Source organism: Scyliorhinus torazame, chromosome 5, assembly GCF_047496885.1.
Source record: "Scyliorhinus torazame isolate Kashiwa2021f chromosome 5, sScyTor2.1, whole genome shotgun sequence".
Classification (NCBI taxonomy): domain Eukaryota; kingdom Metazoa; phylum Chordata; class Chondrichthyes; order Carcharhiniformes; family Scyliorhinidae; genus Scyliorhinus; species Scyliorhinus torazame.
Window position 1 is genome coordinate 272861013 of NC_092711.1, and position 23693 is coordinate 272884705.

The 23693-nt window shown below is 50.8% G+C and overlaps 1 protein-coding gene across 3 annotated transcripts in view; it reads left to right on the top strand.

Annotated features, from left to right (window-relative positions):
* Positions 1-23693, top strand: part of arhgap20b (Rho GTPase activating protein 20b) — a 156827-nt gene that overhangs the window by 13922 nt on the left and 119212 nt on the right. The window contains exon 1 of one of the 3 annotated variants that reach the window (XM_072505579.1): positions 23480-23590. The exons of the other annotated variants lie outside the window; for them this stretch is intronic. The gene's annotated coding sequence lies outside the window, so the exon portion shown is untranslated. Of the gene's footprint in view, positions 1-23479; positions 23591-23693 lie in introns of those variants that run through there. 3 annotated transcript variants of the gene reach the window in all.

Below are 23693 nucleotides of genomic sequence, written 5' to 3' on the forward strand. Positions count from 1 at the left end.
CGGAGCTGCTGGTGCCCTCATCGCCTGAGCCCCTTATTCCCCCACCTTTCCTGCCTGCTTCCAGGCAGCATTGTGAGCTCTCTGTGTCTTTTATGGACCCACGGTGACGCCTTAACATGCAGAGTGGATGGTCTGCAGTGGGGCAATGAAGCATGACGGTATGGCGGTGTCATTGAGGCCCACATCCCCTGAAACATTAATTGTGGGTAGTGTGAGCAGAGATGGTTCACTTAACGGGGCGGAGAAGATCATTGATCCTCTTCTGACATTGGGATGCTGACCTGTGCTGAACACCCTGGGCACAGACTGCCCTGGTGACCAGCTCCCATGCAGGGTTACTCTCCCGGCCCAGCCTCCTTTTCCTATCAGCTTGTTACAGGGTGTCTCTCCTAAGCCTGGGACATCCAGCACAAAGTTTAGTGACTTATCCCTCAGCGTCCTCCTCAACCAGGTGGAGGTTAGGAAGGGTACCCAGGAAGTGCTGCTGTCTGCGGAACTGAACTCCAGTGCAAGCCAATGCTTTTCAGAGGGCAGAGAAAAGAAAATTAAATAGGAAAAAAACAATTGCTATCAGAAGAGTTCAGTTTGATGCTTGATGTGCCTACTTTACCTCCCTTTCTTTATGTTTTGGGGCCTGTTCCTTTAAATGTTGGCAGGAAGCTCTGCTTTTTTCTCGGCTTTGCTGGCAGGAAGTGCTTGGAGACTTGCTCCCGTCACCCTGTCGCTGGAAAGTCTTCATTCTCTCCACTGCTTTATTTTCTTAAAGGACCAGGGGCCCCCATGCTGAAAGAAATTATGAAAAAACTTACTATTTATATATCCAGGAGGTGAGAGTGGAAGTAAGACAATGTGCTAGCTTTGCATTGCAGCTGAAATGATTCTATATATTTGTTTTGAATTTCAATAAAGCATCTCCGGAAAACCCGAATATTTCAGTTTAACATTTCATTTTATATAGTGTTAAACTAACGCTGATAAAATAATGCTCACTTCTAACACTTCAGATTGATTGACACCAACCACGATTTTAACAGTCCTGCGATACATCAAATACAGTGTTTGCTGTGGCTTGAATTTACACTTGAGGCCAACATGGTTGCATTTTAGTGGGATTTTGAAGCCAGAATGAATCTTAACTGCACATTCATACAGGCTTCCACTGGCCTTCAGTTTATCCAGTAGATACCTGATTTATACAGGTCCCATTACACTGAATTCATTGATCTTAGTAGGGTGAGAACATGAATGTGCGAAGTTAGCTCAATTCCCCTGCATTAGAGGATGTCCTTACTTTTGAGTGATCCCTATTGCACTGTGTAGGTGTCATCTGAATGGCTCGCCCACCCTCGTTATCAAATTTGCACCAGGATAATGCGTAAGTAATTGGAGAATGAGCTGTACATTAGGAACTGTACCCAGGAACAAGTCAGCACTTCCATGAGAAATGGCAGGTAAAGAAGAGAACTATTTCCTATTTTCCATTAGACACCCCAGCCACTATTACGTCATAACCAATGAGTCAGTGTGTTAGATGCAGCCTACGTTCTGTTTTTCTATATGGTTCTCAGCACTGTTTCTGGAGCAATATTTGTTGGTTTCTGACATCAGCCCAATGATGGGATGTTGCTGGAGCTGGGATTCTTGGTGGGTGGGGTGGAGTAGGGTGGGGGGTGGGGTTGGTGTTGGGACGGTGGTCTTAAGGAGGAGAAATAAAGGAAAAAAAGTAAAGAGGACATAAATACAGAGAGAAAAAATAGAACAATACTATAAACAAGTCACTTATGACCTGCTTTCATTAACTGCTAACTAACACTTTGGAGCTATTGGAGCTAAACCATCCAAGATATCAACTTAATTTGGAATTTGAGAAGAGATAAGTCTACATTGCTTGTAGGTGTAACTTTACATACATTGGTCAGCATCCTACGTACAGTGGAGCAGCCCCCTTTGCTGCAAATCTTCGACAGCAGTTCATTAAGACCACTTTACCTGAACAGTGCCTGCTCCTCTGCATTAACAATCAGGTCCAACACCCTTCCAAATCCTGAAAATAGTTTGGCTCACTGGCAGTATACTAGCCTCTGAGTTAGCAAAGACCACTCCGGAGGCTGGAGTGCAAAGGTCAGTCTGATACTTCTGATTGTGATGTGTTTTTGAAGGGATGTTGCTGTCTCGCTATTTTGAAAGGAATGTGCTGCTACATCCCGACAAGGGGCTCAGAGGGTTTTTCTGTCGACAGAAAGCCTCCTGGAGTTACATGGGGTGCAGTTGCTGTCGTGTTGGGTGCTCTGCTACATAGACGAACCAACACGGTTGCGGATGGTACAACTCAGTTTTATTACTAACAATAACAACATCGGTAAACTGGTTACTGTGGTTCGTTCATTACCCTCTAACCTGTGGACCGAGCCCTAACACTATCTTGGAGAAGCACTCAGCACATGGTGAATGTCTGAGTGGCTTGCTGTGAGCTCTGTGCCCTGAGCTGCCTCCTGCTGGAATGCCCGGGAAGTGTCGTGTTCCCCGGTTTATAGTGTGTATGCTCTTGCCTGTAATTGGCTGTGATGTGTGTGTATTGATTGGTCCGTTGATCTGTCCATCAGTGTGTATGTATGTTTGCACCATGATGTTTATCTGAATATCATGACATCCCCCCTTTTTTGCAAGAATATGTGCCTATGTGGTAATAAATATAGATGTGTACTGAGTGCAGCTGAATGTGTGTGTGCAATATCTACAACATGTACATGAAGCTAAACTATGTACATAGGAAGGTGTCAGGTGCAACAAGGAGGTTGTACCATGAACAAAACAAGTGTAAACATCAAGCATCAAAACAAATTCCTGTAACGACAAAAGAGAAATATATTAACATTATGGCATAATACTTCAGTGAGTCCAATATTCAAACAGGCTCATAAGTCCAGCCTAGTAGGTGGGCGACGAATTTGGGTTGACCACCTCAAGGGTGGGTCAGGATCCACCGGCTGAGGAATGGGCCTGGCCACAGGCGACAGAGGAATGGGCATGGTGGCAGGAAGCTCCACGAAGTCGACATCAGGAACAACAGGAGGGCATGGCACCGGTGTATGATTACGTAGCGAGCGCGGAAGTAGGCGAAGAGCCCGGCGTTTGCGCCTACGAATGGAGCCATCAGGCATGCGAACCAGGAACGAGCAGGGAGCCACGCGTCGGAGAACTTCGGCAGTTGCCGACCAGCCACCCTCTGGTAGGTGGATGCGGACGTTGTCTCCTGGCGCCAGGGCAGGAAGATCAGTTGCCCGAGTGTCATTTGCCACCTTCTGCTGAGCACGCTGCTGTCGCATCCTTTGCAGTACTGGAGCATAGTTGGGTGTAGGGACCAGAATGGATGGCACAGTGGTCCTGAGGGCGCGACCCATCAACAGCTGGGCTGGTGAGAGGCCAGTGGCTGGTGGGGCCGAGCGATAGTCAGCAGGGCTAAGCAGAAATCCGATCCGGCATCAGCAGCCTTGCAGAGGAGCCGCTTGACGATGTGAACGCCCTTTTCCGCCTTGCCATTTGACTGGGGATGCAGAGGGCTGGACGTCACGTGTGTGAAGCCATACGAAGCAGCAAAAGAAGACCATTCTTGGCTTCCAAAACAGGGTCCATTGTCCAACATGACAGTAAGCGGAATGCCATGGCGAGCGAAGGTGTCTTTGCATGCCCTGATGACAGCGGACGATGTCAAATCGTGCAGGCGTATGACCTCTGGATAATTCGAAAAGTAATCTATGATGATGACGTAGTCACTGCCAAGCGCATGAAAAAGGTCCACACCCGAGGCCCCGCCCCTGAACCCCCTGCCGCGAGCAAAGACCCCGGCCCCGCCCTGCTGCGAGCAGGTACCCCGGCCCCGCCCTGCCACGAGCACAGTCCAAGACTCCGCCCAGCCGCGAGCAGGGACTCCGCCCAGCCGCGAGCAGGGACCCGCCCGAAGACCTGCCCTGCCGCGAGCACGGACCCCCGCCCTGCCGCGAGCACAGACCCGGCCCCGCCCTGCCGCGAGCACAGACCCCTGCCCCGCCCTGCCACGAGCTCAGACGCCTGCCCCGCCCTGACGCGCTCACAGACCCTGGCCCCACCCTGCAGCGAGCACAGACCCCTGCCCCGCCCTGCCACGAGCTCAGACGCCTGCCCCGCCCTGACGCGCTCACAGACCCTGGCCCCGCCCTGCAGCGAGCACAGACCCGCCCCCGGACCCCGCCCTGCCACGAGCACAGGCCCAGCCCCCACCCTGCCGCGAGCACAGGCCCTGCCCCCACCCTGCCGCGAGCAGGGACCCCGGCCCCGCACTGCCGCGAGCACAGACCCAGGCCCCGCCCTGCCGCGAGCAGGGACCCCGCCCCCGCCCTGCCGATAGCTGGGACTCCGGCCCCGCACTGCCGTGAGCACAGCCCCAGGCCCAGCCCTGCCGCGAGCAGGGACCCCGCCCCCGACCTGCCGATAGCTGGGACTCCGGCCCCGCACTGCCGTGAGCACAGCCCCAGGCCCAGCCCTGCCGCGAGCAGGGACCCCGCCTCCGGCCCCGCCCTGCCACGAGCACAGACCTGCCCCCGGACCCCAGCCTGCCACGAGCACAGGCCCCACCCCGTCCTGCCGCGAGCACAGGCCCCGCCCCCGCCCTGCCGCGAGCACAGGCCCGCCCTGCCGCAAGCACAGGCCCCGCCCCTGCCCTGCCGCGAGCACAGGCCCCGCCCCCGCCCTGCCGCGAGCACAGCCCCCGCCCTGCCACAAGCACAGGCCCCGCCACCGCCCTGCGCGAGCAGGGACCCCGCTCCCGGACACGCCCTGTCGCGAGCAGGGACCCCGGCCCCGCCCTGCCGCGAGCACAGGCCCCGCCACCGCCCTGCCGCGAGCAGGGACCCCGCCCCCGGACACGCCCTGTCGCGAGCAGGGACCCCGGCCCCGCCCTGCCGCGAGCACAGACCCCGGCCCCGCCCTGCCGCGAGCACAGACCCCGGCCCCGCCCTGCCGCGAGCACAGACCCCGGCCCCGCCCTGCCACGATCAGCACCCCGCCCCTGGACCCGCTCTGCCGTGAGCACAGACCCAGGCCCCGCCCCCTCCTGAATTGCTCTCGCGGGTCCGCAGGAAAGTTGTTACTTTCGGTTTGAAGCATTGCTAAGTAACAATTTGGGCGGGGGGGATTGGCCAGAGGATGAGGAGTGATGGGAGGGAAATAAGAGAGTGGGCATGGACAGGCGCTTGGTATCAGGACATGGGGAGGGGATACATATTTGGGGAGAATTTGGGAGAGGGGGATATGGAGGAGGAGTAGGAATAGGAGGGGAAGGGGATTTGGGGGAATGGGACAGGCAGTAGTGGGATACGGAGTAGGGGATAGGAGGGAGGATACGGGGATATGAAGGAGAGTGAGGGGAGGGTGTATGGAGGAGGGGAGGGTGATAGGGTATGGAGGACAGAGGTAGATGGCGATAGGGAGAGGAGGGGAGGGGAATAGGGAGGAGGGGAATGGGGAATAGGGAGGAGGGGAATAGGGAGGAGAGGGGAGGGGAATGCGGGAGGGGAATAGGGGGAGGGGAATGGGGGAGGGAGGGGAATAAGGGGAGGGGAGGGGAATTGGGGGGAGGGGAATGGGGGGAGGGGAATAGGAGGGGAGGGGAATGGGGGAGGGGAATAGGGGCAGGGGAATAGAGGGGAGGGCAATAGGGGGAGGGGAATAGGAGGGGAGGGGAATAGGGGGAGGGGAATAGGGAGGAGGGGAGGGGAATAGGGGGAGGGGAATAGGGAGGAGGGGAGGGGAATAGGGGAGGGGAATGGGGAGGGGAGGGGAATAGGGGGAGGGGAATAGCGGGAGGGGAGGGATGGGGAATAGGGGGAGGGGAGGGGAATAGGGGGAGGGGAATAGGGGGAGGGGAGGGATGGGGAATAGGGAGAGGGGAGGGGGGAAAAAAAGGTCCACACCCACCTTCGCCCAGGGGGACGTCACCAACTCATGGGGCTGAAGCGTCTCAGGGGGTTGCGCCGGCTGAAACCTTTGGCAGTTGAGCACCATGTTGGCAATGTCATCGCTGATGCCCGGCCAGTATACGGCTTCTCGGGCCCTCCGTCTGCACTTCTCAACCCCGAGATGGCCTTCGTGTAGTTGGTCGAGGACCAGCTTGTGCATGCTGTGTGGAATCACAATCCGGTCCAGCTTTAGGAGGACACCATCAATGACGGCCAAGTCATCCCGGGCATTGTAGAATTGTGGGCACTGTCCTTTGAGCCACCCTCCCGCCATGTGGTGCATCACACGTTGTAGAAGGGGGTCAGCCGCAGTCTCCCGGCGAATACAGGCCAGACTTGAATCATCAGCTGGCAGATTTGCCGATGTGAAGGCCACCTGCACTTCGATCTGACAGACGAACCCCTCTGAATCGGGTGGTGTGCTCACTGCTCTGGATAGGGCATCCGCAATGATGAGGTCCTTTCCCGGGGTGTAGACCAGTTGGAAGTCCTACCTCCGGAGCTTGAGCAGAATGCGCTGGAGGCGAGACGTCATCTTGTTCAGGTCCTTATGTATGATGCTGACCAGGGGGCGATGGTCGGTTTCCACGGTGAACTGGGGGAGACCGTACACGTAGTCGTGGAACTTGTCTATGCCGGTTAACAAACCAAGGCACTCCTTCTCGATCTGCACATAGCACTGTTCTGTGGGGGTCATGGCCCGCGAGGCATAGGCGACCGGGGCCCATGATGCAGTGTCATCCCGTTGCAGGACTACCGCCCCAATGCCGGACTGGCTGGCATCAGTCGAGATCTTCGTATCACGAGAGGTGTCGAAGAACGCCAATACCGGGGCTGTTGTGAGCTTAATTTTGAGCTCCTCCCATTCCTTCTGGTGTGCGGGCAGCCACTGGAACTCCGTGGACGTCTTTACTAGGTGGCAAAGAGCCGTTGTGTGGGAGGCAAGGTTGGGAATGAACTTCCCCAGGAAGTTGACCATGCCTAGAATGCGTAGCACTGCTTTCTTGTCTGCCGGCTGCGGCATGGCTGTAATGGCGCTCACCTTGTCTGCATCCGGACGCACTCCTGACCGGGATATGTGGTCCCCCAGAAACTTTAGCTCAGTTTGGCCAAAAGAACACTTGACTCGGTTGAGGCACAGGCCGTGTTCCCGTATCCGCGCAAAGACGCGCTGGAGACGACTGATGTGCTCCTGTGGTGTGGTGGACCAGATGATGACGTCGTCAACATAGACGCGCACCCCTTCGATGCCCTCCATAATCTGTTCCATGATTCTGTGAAATACCTCGGATGCCGAGATGATGCCAAACGGCATTCTGTTATAGCAGAACCTGCCGAAAGGAGCGTTGAAGATGCACAGCTTCCTGCTGGACTGATCCAGTTGGATCTGCCAAAAACCCTTTGAGGCATCAAGCTTTGTGAAAATTTTAGCCCGGGCCATTTCGCTCGTGATTCTCTTCCCGTTTGGGTATGTGGTAGTGTTCCCTCATTATGTTGTTGTTCAGGTCTTTCGGGTCGATGCAGATCCGGAGTTCGCCAGAGGGCTTCTTATCATAGAATTTACAGTGCAGAAGGAGGCCATTCGGCCCATCGAGTCTGCACCGGCTCTTGGAAAGAGCACCCTACCCAAGTTCAGCACCTCCACCCTATCCTAACCCAGTAACCCCACCCAACACTAAGGGCAATTTTGGACACTAAGGGCAATTTATCATGACCAATCCACCTAACCCGCACATCTTTGGACTGTGAGAGGAAACCGGAGCACCCGGAGGAAACCCACGCACACACGGGGAGGATGTGCAGACTCCGCACAGACAGTGACCCAAGCCGGAATCGAACCTGGGATCCTGGAGCTGTGAAGCAATTGTGCTATCCACAATGCTACCGTGCTGCCCTACCGTTCTTAACGCACACCATGGAGCTGACCCATGGCGTGGGCTCCGTGACCCGGGATAGCACCCCTTGGTCCTGGAGATCCTACAGCTGCTGCTTGAGGCGGTCTTTGAGTGGCGCTGGGACCGTGCGAGGTGCGTGAATGACCGGGGTGGCATCCGGTTTGAGCCGCATTCTGTAGGTATAGGGCAGTGTGCCCATGCCCTCGAATGCCTCCTGGTTGTCGGCGAGGAGCGAGTGGAGCTGTGCCCTAAATTCTGCATCCGGGAAGTCTGATGTGCCTTCTGGAGACAGAGCGTGTACCCGTTGAACGAGGTGGAGAACTTGCATGCCTGTGCACCTAGCAGGGAGTCCTTCGATGATCCAACTATCTCGAAGGACAGTGTGGCCGTGTATGTATTGTGTGTCACCTGGAGCTGGCAGGATCCCATTGCCGGGATGACTTTTCCGTTATAGTCGACCAACTTACAACGGGATGGCCGAATTGGTGGTCTGACCTTCAAGGCGTAGCAGGCTCACCATGCTATTAGGTTGGCGGAGTCTCCAGTGTCCAAACGGAATGTGTTTGGTGATCGGTTGACCGTTAGGGTGGCACACCATTCATCACCCGGATTGACACTGTTCACTGGCATCGGCTGGTGGGTCCTGCTTGGAGACATCCGGTTCCTGTCAATGACCACAACGCGGAAGGCTTCCCGGTCGTCTGTATCACCGGTCTGTATATCGTCCGGGTATGACTCGGAGTATGGAGGCTGAATGGCCTGCACGTCCCTGCGAGGCTGTCGGAATTGGGGAGCGTTGGCAGGTTGAGCTGCTCGACAGCAGGCAGCGTAGTGGTCCATCTTGCCACAGCGGAGGCATTGTCAGTTTTTTGCCGGACATTGCCGCTTTAAATGCGTGGATCCACAGTTGCCGCACGTTGTGACGTCATGGCGTTCGTTGCGCCATCGTGCATGCGCAGTTCGGTCCTGCGTAGAGCACGCCTGCGCAACACGTCCCTCTGCGTCAACGTCTCTTTTGGCGCGTACAAGCGCGGGAGGCCGCGGAAAGCGAGCGAAATGGCCGCCCTCGTCCGGACCGCGGGCCGTGAGGAACTCAATCGTCTGGACCCGCTTGGCCTCGTAGGACCCCTGCCTTGCCGATTCGGCCGCGTAGGACCCTTGCCGTGCTGATTTGGCCGCCTGGAATTGGGAGTAGCGGCTGGTTGCGTTTTCATGGACGACACAGGCTTCGATGGCGGTGGCTAGGCTGAGGCTTTTAATTTTGAGGAGCTGCTGGCGTAGGGTGCCCGAGGTGACCCCAAAAACTATCTGGTCCCGAATCATGGAATCGGAGGTGGCCTCGTAACTGCAGGACTGCGCGAGGATACGCAGGTGTGTTAGGAAAGATTGAAAGGGCTCATCCTTACCCTACAGGCGCTGCTGGAAGAGGTGCCTCTCGAAACTCTCATTTACCTCGACGCTGAAGTGTTGCTCGAGTTTGAGAAGGACCGTCTTGTACTTCGTCTTGTCCTCATCTTCCGTGAACACCAGGGAGTTGTAGATGTGGATGGCGTGTTGCCCTGCCGTGGAGAGGAGGAGGGTGATTTTCCTGGTGTCCGAAGCATTCTCCCTTTCTGTGGCTTCTAGGAAGAACTGGAAGCACTGTTTAAACAGCTTCCAGTTGACACCGAGGTTTCCAGCGATTTAGAGCGGCAGCGGTGGGCTGATGGTGTTCATGGCGCAGGATGGCGGATTCCTGAAGATGCGTAGGTAGGTCTCACAGTTACTGGGTTCCAATCCTGGTACTATGTCATGTTGGGTGCTCTGCTACATAGACGAACCAACACGGTTGCGGATGGTACAACTCAGTTTTATTACTAACAATAACAACATCGGTAAACTGGTTACTGTGGTTCGTTCATTACCCTCTAACCTGTGGACCGAGCCCTAACACTATCTTGGAGAAGCACTCAGCACATGGCGAATGTCTGAGTGGCTTGCTGTGAGCTCTGTGCCCTGAGCTGCCTCATGCAGGAATGCCCGGGAAGTGTCGTGTTCCCCGGTTTATAGTGTGTATGCTCTTGCCTGTGATTGGCTGTGATGTGTGTGTATTGATTGGTCCGTTGATCTGTCCATCAGTGTGTATGTATGTTTGCACCATGATGTTTATCTGAATATCATGACAGTTGCTAGCCCTCTTGGAATGCAACACGACATGGAGATGGAATACAGGCAGAAGGGACAAGTTGCGGCAGAAGAAAGAGCAGGATGGCCCTTACAAAAAGGACCCGCCCACCAAGGATCTTCAGAGAGCATTTCTCCCATTTCTATCTTAGGCAGCAGCAATGTCGGTTCCTATGATTCAGCAAGGAGGTGGTCACTGAACTGAAGCTTCAACAGAGCTTACAGCTGTTCAAGGGGCAAGGTCGATGCTATCCACAGCTGTGAAGATCACTGGCACCCTCAACATCTAAAGAAATGGATCTTTCCAGCTGGGAGCTATTCTTGTACAGAGACAATTACTGAGTCTGCTTACTAAAGAACGTCTAGTTCAAGACTAGTTAGTTTTATTATAGTATAATAAACTGTGGGTAGGAAACTAATGCTATAAAACTGGAACTAATACAAACGCGACTAATCATGATGGTTTCTCCTCAAGACACCCCCCAGGCTACAGTGTCATGTGCTACTACTTGCCTGACATCTACTGGTCGGGGGCTATACATATTTACACATACACTTGTTAATGCATATCACTACAGGAGCAGGAGACACAGGCAACATTTTCAGCATTCACCCTTGCATCCTAGAGCAAGCCAAGGAAGAGGACTCCATTGTCTTCCTCATACCAGAGAGAAGCAGGGGGAATGAGCATGTGGCTTTGTCAGGGTAATGGGTGTGGTGGTATGTATTAGGGGTAATACGATACACCATGAATGCCGAGGAGCTATGGGAGGACAGATGCTGGGTCCTGATTGGATCTGTCGCCTACTGGGCTCCACCCAGATAGGCAGGGTATAAGAACCCGGTTTTGCTCCCAGCAGCTGAATTCTGTGACTGAGCTGTTGGGGAACAAGTCTGCTCAATAAAGCCTCGATTGAAGTTCTCTACGTCTCGCCTCGTGTGTGATCGATGGTGCTACAATTTATTGAGCAGACTTAAAAAAGGAATATGGAGCTCCGGATCGCCCCGGAGTGCCTGCGAATCGGCCCCCAAGCAGCTAACGCAACATCGCCGTTTAAGCACTGGCTGGCGTGCTTTGAGGGATACCTCCGAACGGCCCCCAGCAGACCAACAGAAGACCAGAAGATGCAGGTCCTGCATTCCAGGGTGAGTCCCGAAATCTACTCACTGATCGAGGACGCGGAAGAATTCCCAGCGGCGATCAACTTGCTGAAAGAGATCTACATTAGGCCCGTCAACCAGGTCTATGCACGCTACTAGCTCGCGACGAGACGACAAATCCCCGGGGAATCGCTAGACAAATTCTTCAATGCTCTAACGATCCTTGGAAGAAACTGCAACTGCCCAGCAGTAACGGCGAATGAACATACGGACCTCCTGATCAGAGACACTTACGTAGCAGGTTTGGCATCGTCGCAAATTCGCCAGAGACTTTTAGAGAAAGACTGCAGGAGCTACAATCCCCTTAACATGCAGCTGGCTTGCAACCATACACAGAACATCATGCTGGTGAGTATCTGCTATCCTGACAGCAACCATGACACCATCACTTTGAGGCATTCAGCCATTCGCACCATCTTTGGCCACCATAACAGACCAGAATGGGTGAAATGACTCCCCTAGTCCCCCACTCTAGGTATGACCGTAACAGGGTTTGCTTCTGTTGTTCTAGAGAGGACGTGCTTTGCCAATATTGCAAGTGCCACTGTTTACGCTTTCAGATTGCAAAGAATTAGACAGGCTTTCATGGGCCAAACAAAGAACAGGATAAGTTTACTGAAACTATTTGCCAAATTGAAAAACAATGAGATAAATCATAACCACCATTCATAGGTCACTCATATTAACCTCTGCGTACGCAATGTACACACATGTACAGATGGCAGAGTAAGAGGATAGCTTAATAATTTTTTAAAAGTTTGCGCAGAAGTTAAAACAAATGAGTTTACGGTTAGCAGTCCTTTGGCAGGTCTCAATGCAGTGATTCCACATTGAGGTTGTTTCATGGAATCATAGAATTACAGTGCAGAAGGAGACAGAGACAGGTCCAGTTTGCACAAGGACTATGGCAGGGACGCATTTCTCCCCTGAGAAGTAATTCCGAGCCAAGCCCATCGAGTCTACACCAGCCCCTGAAAAACACCCTACCTAAGCCCATACCCTATCCCCGTAACCCAGCAGCCCCACCTCACGTTTGGACACTACAGGGCAATTTAGCATGACCAATCCATCTAACCTGCACACCTTTGGGCTGGGGAGGAAACCGGAGCATCCAGAGGAAACCCACGTGCAGACTCCGCACAGACAGTGACCCAAGCCGGGAATCAAACCCGGGTGTCTGGCGCTGTGAAGCAACAGTGCTAATCACTGAGTTACCATGCCTATTTAGGCTATTTAGTAGTCTTCTTGGGTGTAGCTGTACGGAGCAGATTTCCACATTTATTCCCCAAAGATTTCAGTTTGCAACAGATTTCTCTTCTCAGGATGGTTGCTTTGAAAATTTGGACATAATACTTCAGAGAGAGAGGAGGAGAGAGACAGAGAGGGCAAACAAGTTTGGCAGCCTATTTCAGTGTAGCATTCTGATCTTGCTGCTTTGTAATACAATCTCTTAAACTAAGTACCTGCTGGCTGTATATTCCAGAAATATCTCATTGGTCCATGTCTGCTGCATATTCAATTTTAGAACAGATAATTGCATTTCGATGTCTTATCTCAGAAACCTGTGCAAAATTTCAGGAATATGTAAAGCCAATAGGAGATATGGGTCTTTCATGTTCCCCAGGGGGTTGAGTGTCTTGGTCCACTTGGGTGGAATGCAAGCTGTATGTTGTAGCCAGCTGACAGTCTCCATTGTCTTCAGAGGGTTTCAGATTTTATTTTAAATCCAGACAGAAAAAGGAAAAATTAGAAATGATGTCTTGAAAAATAAAATCCTCATATCAGTTGAAAAGAGACAAATGATTTATGTTGTGTATTTGGAGAATGACACTTAGGAACACTCGATAAGGGAACCTAACTTATCGTAGTGTGTTCTCTCTCGTACCTGCTGCTTCTCTGTTTCTGGCTCGATATCACATTACTTCCTTGTATACAGTATTATACAGAAAGGCTCTAAGCTGAGCCAAAGGGACAAAGATAACATTTTCTTCCCCTTAAATGTCCCCAAAATGAGTTCAATATGAACAATAGTCGATAGGTTAGTCACTATTATAAATTCAGGCAGTCTGGAGTTTGCCGCTTGCAGGACGATTGACGGCAAACCTTTGCCGTTTTCATCTTCACATTGACGGGAACCTGTGCCGTTTTCATCTTCACACTGACGGGAACCTCTGCCCGTTTTTCACCTTCACACTGATGGGAACTTCTGCCCATTTTCATCTTCACACTACGTCAGTGGCGGTTGGTTTAATTGATGTTGACATGCAAACTGGAGGTTGTCTCTGCCCCTGAACAGAGGGTGAGGTCGTGACTTCCTCAACAGTGTCTGGTGGTGTAGGGGTCACAGGGAAATCCTAACTTGGTATGGTTGAACCTGAATTCGCAACAGGTTCCAATTTTAGAGGGTTTGTTTTTCCAGCCAATATCTGGTCTGCATGTCTCTTTCAGATAATGTCATTTAAGGTCTTGACAGTGTAAGAGACAGGTCCAGTTTGCACAAGGACTGTGGCAGGGACGCATTTCTCCACTGAGAAGTAATTCCGAGCCAAGCCTCCTTGTCTCTGGTGGGAAACTCTGCCTTGCTTTCATGCTGTTCCACCTCTCACACAACGTTCTTGGTTTTTGGAGGTTTTAGAAGATCAAATGCAGAACACAGCTGCCTTTTCATCATAAGTAATGCAGGAGAGGTCTTCAGGCCACTGACATGGATGCAGGGGAGCTAAGGGCAGCAGGCTTCTCACCTTTGCACAGGAACACCATGATCTAGTCTATTCTTTGATCTCAGCATCAAGTTTAGGCCACCAGAAATAACTTCTTGCTATTTCCTTCATGTGTACAAATACACAGTGGCCTTCATGTGGCTTCTCTAACACCCGTTTCCTCATTGGTGGTGGAATGATCACTCTGAGCCGCCATAGAAAACAGCTTCATTCTCCTAGAGGAGGAGGATTTCAGGTTAGAAAAATACATGGAAACATACAGAGAAAATAGAAGCAGGAGGAGACTATCCGGCCCTTGGATCCTGCTCTGCTATTTATTATGATCATTACCGATCATCAAGTTCAATACCCTGATCCCACCTTCCCCCCCCCCCCTTCCCCCCCCCGCCCCATATCCCTTGATCGCATTCGCTATATCTAACTCCTTCTTGAAATTACATAATGTTTTGGCCTCAACTACTTTTTGTGATAGTGAATTCCACAGATTCACCACTTTCTGGGTGAAGGAATTTCTCCTCACCCCAGTCCTTATCCTCAAACTATGACACCTAGTTCTGGACTCCCCCACTATGGGGGAACATTGTTTCTGAATCTACCCTGTCTAATCCTATTAGAATTTTTAAAGTATCTATGAGATGTCCTCACTCTTTAAAACTCCAATGAATATAATCCTAACCAACTGAGTCTCTCCTCATATGACAGTCCCGCCATCCCAGAAATCAGCCTGGTAAACGTTCGCTGCACTTCCTCCATAGCAGGAACATCCTTCCTCAGATAAGGACACCAAAACTGCGCACAATACTCCAGGTGTGGCCTCACCAATGCCCTATACAATTGCAGTCAAACATCCCTATTCCTGTACTTAAATCCTCTCACTATGAGGGTCAACATACCATTTGCCTTCTTTACTGTCTGCTTTACCTGCGCGCTTACTTTCAGCGACTGATGCACGAGGACTCCAAGGCCTTGCTGAGTATCCACCTCTCTCAACTTGCACCCATTCAAATAATAATTTGTCTTCCTATTTTTGCTACTGAAGAGGACAACCTCATATTTATCCACATTATTCTGCACCTGCCCATTCACTCAGCCTGTCCAAATCCCGCTGAAGCATCTCTGTATCCTCCTCCCAGGTCACCCTCCCACACAACTTTTCATCATCTGCAAATTTGGAGATAATACATTTAGTTCCTTCATCCAAATCATTAATACATAACATGGACAGTTGGGGTCCTAGCACAGATACCTGAGGTACCCCACTAGTCACTGCCTGCCAATTAGAAAAAGACCCATTTATTCCAACTTTTTTGCTTTCTGTCTGCTAACCAACTCTCTATCCATCTCCAGACACTGCCCACAATGACATGCGCTTGGTGTTAGTCCCGAAGTATTTCCTTGTAAAACCATATCCATCACTTCTGAGAGCACAGTATCATTCCAAGTGTGTTTTCTCACTTGGTTGGCAGAGTGGTTAGCACAGTGGTTAGCACTGCTGCCTCACAGTGTCAGGGACCCGGGTTCGACTACGATGTTGAGTAACTGTGTGGAGTTTGCACATTCTCCCCGTGTCTGTGTGGGTTTCCTCCAGGTGCTTCGGTTTCCTCCCACTGTCCAAAGATTGCAGGTTAGGTGGATTGGTCATGATAAATTGCCCCTTAGGGTGGGGTTGCAGGAATAGGGTGACGAATTGGGCCTAGGTCGGGTGGCTAGAACTGTACCCAGCAGCTTCGATACAGAAAGTGAAGGCTGCTGGGACACCATTGGTTCTTTTACCCGCCTCTCAAGGCGGAGCTATGTACGTTAACCAATGGTCATCCACCTCTCAGGTACTGTAATACCTGGTATTACCACATTCACCCCCTGTTAAAAAGAACCCAGCGGGGTGATGGCCAGCGTTACTGTCGCCTTTTGCATGGTAGGACCAGATATGGAGGTACCGTGATGTCGAGGGTAACAGAAAAAGCGTTTATGGTGCAGCAATCAGATGATCGGGTGGTCTGGTCTTCCTTCTGGAGCGTCTGGGCTCTGGCGATGATACTGGTGGGGGCCCCGGCGGTTGCGACTCCGGGAACATGGTGTCTTCCTCCCAGGCAGCTTCGTCACCCCTAGGCGGCGCTGTTGGGGCAAAAAGTGGGCAGGGGGAGGGGCGTCGGTGCCTGTTCGATGCTGGGTAGGGGCGGCGGCAGTACTGACCCTCCGGTCAGGTGCTGCGGGGAGGGTGGGGGTGGGGGCAATGGTGCGGGTGTGCTTGGGGCTCCGGTGGGCACCAGGTCCCGAAGGGAGACCGTGTCTTGGCAGCCGTCAGGGAACGCTACGTTGGCATACTGGGGGTTGGCGTGCAGCAGGTGGACCCTCTCGACCAACGGATCTGACTTGTGCGCCCTCACATGTTTCCGCAGCAGGACGGGTCCGGGTGTCGCTAGCCAGGTTGGGAGCGAAGTCCCGGAGGAGGACTTCCTGGGGAAAACAAGGAGACGTTCGTGAGGTGTCTGGTTTGTGGTAGCATAGAGCAGCAACCGGATGGAGTGAAGGGCCACTGGGAGGATTTCTTGCCAGTGGGAGACTGGAGATTCCTGGACCATAGGGACAGCAGGACGGTCATCCAGACCGTTCCGTTCTCCCTTTCTACCTGACCATTTCCCCGGGGGTTGTAACTGGTCGACCTGTTGGAGGCGATGCCTTTGCTGAGCAGGAATTGACGCAGTTCGTCGCTCACAAAGGAGGACCCCCTATCACTGTGAATGTATGCGGGGAAACCGAACAGTGCAAAAATACCCTGGAGGGCCTTGATGACAGTGGTTGTGGTCATGTCCGGGCAGGGTATGGCGAATGGGAACCGGGAGTACTCATCAATCACGTTCAGGAAATACGTGTTGCGGCCGGTGGAGGGGAGGGGGCCTTTGAAATCCATGCTGAGGCGTTCAAAGGGATGGGAAGCCTTTATCAGATGCGCTCTCTCTGGCCGGAAGAAGTGCGGTTTGCACTCCGCGCAGATTTGGCAGTCCCTGGTGACTGTCCTGACCTCCTCGATGGAGTAGGGCAGGTTGCGGGTCTTGACGAAATGAACAAAACGAGTGACCCCCGGGTGGCAGAGGTCCTCGTGGAGGGCTCGGAGGCGGTCCACGTGTGCGGTGGCACAAGTGCCGCGGGACAGGGCATCAGGAGACTCGTTCAGCTTCGCAGGACGGTACAAGATCTCGTAATTGTAGGTGGAGAGTTCTATCCTCCACCGCAAGATCTTGTCGTTCTTAATCTTGCCCCGCTGCGCGTTATCAAGATACGGGAACGTTGCGCGTAAGCCGTACAGGTCAGCCATTCGGTCCATCTCTCGTTGGAAGACCGAGACCCGTTCGTGACACCGAAGGGAACCCTTAAAAAGTGATAGAGCCTCCCATCTGATTCGAAGGCAGTGTACTGGTGGTCACCATTACGGAGGGGTAGCTCGTGGTAGGCAGACTTGAGAACCACCGTGGAGAAAACCTTGTATTGCGCAATCCTATTTACCAGGTCAGCTATACGGGGGAGAGGGTACGCGTCCAGTTGCGTAAACCTGTTGATGGTCTGGCTATAGTTGATGACCATCCTATGTTTCTCCCCGGTCTTTACCACCATGACTTGATCCCTCCAGGGGCTGTTGCTTGCTTCGATGACCCCTTCCTTCAGCAGCCTTTGGACCTCGGACCTGATGAAGGTCCGGTCCTTGGCACTGTACCGTCTGTTCCTGGTGGCGACGGGTTTGCAATCCGGGGTGAAGTTCGCAAACAGGGAAGGCAGGTCGACTTTAAGGGTCGCGAGGCCGCAGACAGTAAGGAGGGGTATAGGGCCGCCAAATTTAAAGGTCAGGCTTGGCAGGTGGCACTGGAAATCCAGCCCAAGAAGGGTGGCTGTGTAGAGGTGCGGCATAACGTACAGGCGGAAATTGCGGAATTCCCAGCCTTGGACAGTGAGGTTCGCGAGGCAGAACCCCTTTATCTGCACTGCGTGTGACCCGGAGGCCAGGGAGATCCGTTGGTTTACGGGGTGGGCGACAAGAGAACAGTGCCTTACCGTGTCGTGGTGGACAAAACTTTCCGTGCTCCCGGAGTCGATCAGGCACGACGTCACGTGGCCGTTGATGGCGATCGTTGTGGCTTTCGCTAGCGCCCAGGGCCGACTCTGGTCCAGGGTAACGGAGGCCAGCTGCAGTAAGGAGGAGTTCTGGTCGGGCAGCGTGTAGTCGGCTGTGCTGGGGGCCTGAGGCCCCATCCAAGATGGCGTCAGCCACGGGTCGCACATGGAGTCCGGGGATGTCGAAGATGGCGGCGGCGAGGGACAAAATGGCGGTGCCCACCCATCCTGCATGGTGGCCGGGGGGCAAAATGGCCACGGCCGTGGGTCGCACGCTGCCTGGGGATAGGAGGGCGGCGGTGGGCCTTGGACGGCTGAGGCCTGAAAGAAAGGCTGCTGATAGTCGCTGGAGACCGCGTCCATGCGCGGGCGTGGCAGACCGCGACATAGTGGCCTTTCTTGCCGCACCCTTTGCAGGTAGCGGTGCGGGCCGGGCAGCGCGAGCGGGGATGATTCGCCTGCCCGCAGAAGAAGCAGCGTTGACCGGCGGTGATAGCGGGCCGTCTCGCCACGCAGGCCTGCGGGGTTAGCGGAAAGTCTGGGGGGCTGCCGCGACGGGGTGCCACGCAGCCCAGTGGGACGCCATGCGTCCGGGAGCAAAAGCCAGTGCGTTTTTATACGCAACGTCCATGGACCTCGCCTCAGTGAGGCCCAGTGTGTCCATTTCAAGGAGCCTTCTGCGGATGTCGGGGGAAGTCATACCTGCCACAAAAGCATCCCGAATTAAAAGTTCCGTGTGCTCGTTCCCCATAACTGGTGGGCAGCCACAGTTTCGGCCCAGCACTAGTAGTGCCCGATAGAAGTCTTTGAGTGTTTCTTCAGGGCTTTACCTTCTAGTTGCCAGCAGGTGACGGGCGTAGACCTGGTTCACAGGACGGATGTAATGTCCTTCTAGCAGCTCGATAGCTGCAGCATAGTTCACCGCCTCTTCGATCAGGGGGTAGATCCCAGGGCTGACCCGCGAGCGTAGAAGGTGCATTTTCTGCCTTTCCGTGGGGGTGTCGGCGGCCGTGTCGAGGTAGCCCTTAAAACACGCCAGCCAATGCTTGAAGATAGCAGCGGAGTTGCCTGCGTGGGGGCTGAGCTGAAGGCATTCCGGCTTGATGCGGAGATCCATCCTTTCAGAAGTAATAGCTGATTAAATTGATGCACAATCAATTACTCTTGAGACAAGGTGAGTCATAACTAATAGGCTTTAATCAGCTAGAACTGTACCCAGCAGCTTTGATACAGAAAGTGAAGGCTGCTGGGACGCCATTGGTTCTCATACCCCGCTTCTCAGGGCGGAGCTATGTACGTTAGCCAATGGTAGACTCCTAGGTCTAGCCAATGGTCATCCACCTCTCAGGTACTGCAATACCTGGTATTACCACAATCTGAAACACAGGTAACCAGACCTCATCGAAACCCTCGCTTGTTTGCATTTTAATGGCCCATTTCCGAGGACAATCGAACTCCAATCAAGCAACTGGTACAACCACAGACTGATCGGCGCCACTCCCCTTACTCCGAAAGCCCAACTGCCAAGGTCAATGACCGCTAAGGGCCCGAAGACAGTGATTAGAGCCCTGTCGAACTATTGGGTCCAAGGTTAAGGACCACCCCAAAGAGCGTGAAATCCCAGAGGGATAAAAGAGGACAAAGCAATGTGTTCTGTCTCTTTTGGATCCGACCTGAAAAACATCTATTTCCACTACCCTTCACTCAGTCAATTTCATAACTATGTTACTCGTGTACCTTTTATTGTGTGAGCTATAACTCTCCTCACACGTCTGTTGTGCAACATTGAATCAAATGCCTTTTGGAAGTCCTATATACCTCATCAGTAGCATTGCCCTCATCGACCCTCTCTGGTATCTCATTAAAAAATTACCCGCAAGTTAGTTAAACACCATTTTCCCTTAGGAACTACATGTTGGCCTTCCTTAATTAAACTGACCGGCCTGTAGTTTCTGGGTTGATCTGTACAACCAAGTTCCAAAAAGGGTGCAATTGGCCAACTGCTGCAAAGCAGCATTTAACAAAGCAAATGATGTTGAACTATATTGTAGATTGGAAGTCATGCTCAAACTGTATGTTGTTGATCCTGATGCTTAATTTTTCTCTTTTCCTTGCTCTTACATATTTACTTCAGTAATTCAATTAATCCAATTGAATTTGACATCATTTTTAACACTATATAATAGCCACGTGAGGAAACACTTAAAAGGGCAAATAATTTGCTGGGATATATATCCTGAACAACTGAGCTCAGTTATATTCTTGATAGCCAGTTGGTGAAGGAAGAAACCAGATGGATTAATTCACAGAGTGAAACATTACAGATATATCTCCTGACTCGACTCTACTCCTGTATAAATACATGTCTCTCCATATGTGCTCAAGTCACTATCCAATAAACGTCCTCCACCTGAAGTTATGCTAATATTTTACAAAGTTACTTCACTTTTCTTGAGTTTTGCACCCTGTTCTGCTCATTTCATTGGAAAAAGTGCCCATGTGTTTTGGAAAGGACTCAGAAAAAAACATCAGGAATTATTGCAAATGGACAGCAAAGGTTTGAGAAAATAATCAGAGAACTCAAGCTCTACAGAAAAGGTTATAGGTGAAATAATCCTCATACAGATAACATAAACCTAGATGAGTTTGATATGTTAAGATAGTAACATAAGACAAGACAACATAAATTTAGATTGAGAAAGAGTGATAAATATTTTGAATAATCTGGTTGCCATGTTAGTAGTGTCAGAAATATTACGATTGTTTACAGTACAGTTTAATGCTGCCTGAAAAGGTTAGCGTACTAGAAATATAAGCATTGATATAGAAATTAACCTTTCTCATCTTACGGTGATTACTTTCTGAGGTACAGTTGCATCCCTTTGGAACTTTGCACCCTTCATGTGTCGACCCAAATTGGCGAGTGACCCCCAAGCTACACACAGCTGAGTTCAAGTCTGCCCTGGCTTAATACCCACAGACCATTGCTTTGTAGCTGGAATCACTAGGTAAAGGTTTCATTCCCTCCCTAGCCAGAAAGTCCTGAAGTTTTTACTCTGACCTCACTTTAATCACTGCCCTGTCTAAAGAAGACAGGTTAACTTATTGCAAAAGTGTGGCTTTAACCAAGTATCTTCGCCCTGACTGGTGAATTGACACATTAAACCTTTGGGTGGTGTACATATTTCTTGTTACCGAACATTTAACTGGATTTGAGTAGTGCACTCTAGTCTATGTACTTGGCCTTGCTGTGTATCCAAACTATTCTCATGTTTCATTCTTTTATTTTCTTTGTTGTTATGGCATATACAAAAGTTCCCTAGATTGTTATAAATCAGGATTGAAACATCTGCTGTTATTTCTTCCTCAACATGTCATGCATGTTGTCATGCATGTTGTCATGCATGTTTCGTAACCTTTTGAACTCAATAGTATTTTTTTGAGTCTCCAGTTTCTAATCCAAATTCAGAAAATTTGTATCGCTTTAGATCTTTTATTTATGAAGTTTCAGACTAACAAGCAAAGCATTATCTCTATTTCTTCAGAGTATTGCAGCTGTATTTTGCAGTGTTATTTTCAAGTTATTAGGAAATGTGAGAAAATATATTCCCAGTCACTATCATGGTGAATGTGGGTGCCAAAAGAATCACAGATTTGGAAGCGCTTTTTATGAATTTTGCGATGATCAAGGTGAGAGATGTTAGCTGATGAAGGAATTTCCCATTTTAAGCACCCAATACAATACCAAGCACTCTCAAGTCATTATCCCAGAGTTAGGGACAGAATTAAAGTCTCACTACTCTGCCCCAATTATGCCCCTCTACCCTATATCAAAGGAGTGCACCAGTGGCTATTTTGGCATTTCCCTCGCTTAGCTATTGTGTCCTGTCAGGGTGTAATTGTTTTTTTAAAAAAATTTTTTTTAGAGTACTCAATTCATTTTTTCCAATTCAGAAGCAATTTAGTGTGGCCAATCCACCTACCCTGCACATCTTTGGGTTGTGGGGGCGAAACCCACGCAAGCACGGGCAGAATGTGCAAACTCCACACGGACAGTGACCCAGGGCCGGGATCGAACCTGGGACCTCGGCGGGTGAGGCGGCTGTGCTAACCACTGCGCCACCGTGCTGCCCCGTCAGGGTATAATTGTTGCCTAATGCTGAATTAGGGGTAATTCGATACTGCCGAGGAACTGGACTGAAAATCCCCATTCTCATTTTGGGTATGATCCTCACAATTAGCATTTGATTTAAGCCCAAGTCCCGTTGGTGAATGGTCACCATCTAACCATTGTACTAACTAGTCTTTCTCCCCCACAACTTAAGATTCTTATTCTTCCCATTTCAAAATTTAAAGTCACTTTTTTAAAAAATGCTGTTAAATCACTTACTATAACTTTGCCCCAATTTGCATTTCCTTCTTTATAGCTGCCTCACTTTTACTTCCCACAGTCCTATTGTCATGTGACCATGGTCCCATCACTATTGTTGTTGTTTATTTAAAAGTGGATGTCCTCTGCCCATGGGGCTTGATGGGCTTCCTTCTCGGCTGGGACATGCATCCCCATACTATGAAATTTGCCATTTACCTGGCAGCCATCCCCCAAAATGTAACATTGTAACGTTAGTTGAGTGCCGAGTTGTCGCAGAACTTATGGTCCACTCTGTCTTGGGACTATAAATTATGGCAAATTAACATGCCATACAAATATCGGGGTTAGTGGAGTTAGTAAAAATTTAAAAAAACAGATCTTGTTTTTTAGTTTAAAGCAATCAAGTTGATTTGTCGACTTTCTAACACAAACTGTACATTGAAACACTGTACTTGGTCCAATAGTGTCTATTATGAGTCAATATCTGGCACTGAAAGCATAAACCTTAGTTTAATTTATGGAACATCCATGAAGTCAAAGCCATCACTCTGAGCAGTAATTGCTTTGCAGCATTGGAATCGTTAAATTTATGACCCAATTATGTCTTTTACATCAATATTCTTTGTGCAATTGCTCTCAATGTGGACAACGTCAGTCTCTGGCTTTACAAATGCTTAAATACCAACGCATAATTGTATGAGGGATGAGAGCAAACATGGCTATTGCAGTTAATCTGGTCAGTGTACATTTTGTTTTGAACTGGCTTGTTTGACGATGTTCTTAATAACTATTTGTGTGGAAATGAAGACAAGGCAGATTGCAACAGATAAATCAGAGGCTTCTCGCTGGCAGAAGAATTTTTGTTTAACAAGTCTGAAGAGTTGTAACACTGATCTGATACTTATGAGACACAATAACGAATGGCTCAGGTTAATGTAGACCAGATGGAGAAGGTTGAGTTTTGAAACAACCAGTGCTGTGTGCCAGCTGAAATAACTAATTACTGACACTCCTCTCCCCGACTCGACAGTTGAAATTCGGAGAACCAGTGGAAAAAATAGAGAACAGCTTCAACTGAGGACTGCATACGTCTATTAACAGGAGAAAGCTTTCTGGTAGAAGGTGTCAGGATTTAATTGTAAATGCTGTGCTTCTGGAAGAAATTATGGAAGTTGCCAGGTAAATATGGAAAAAAAAACATTTGGGTAATTTAGGTATTTATTTATTCCGTGCATTGGTACTTATGTGAATCCATTCAAAGCCCTTCCTACATTGACGCAAT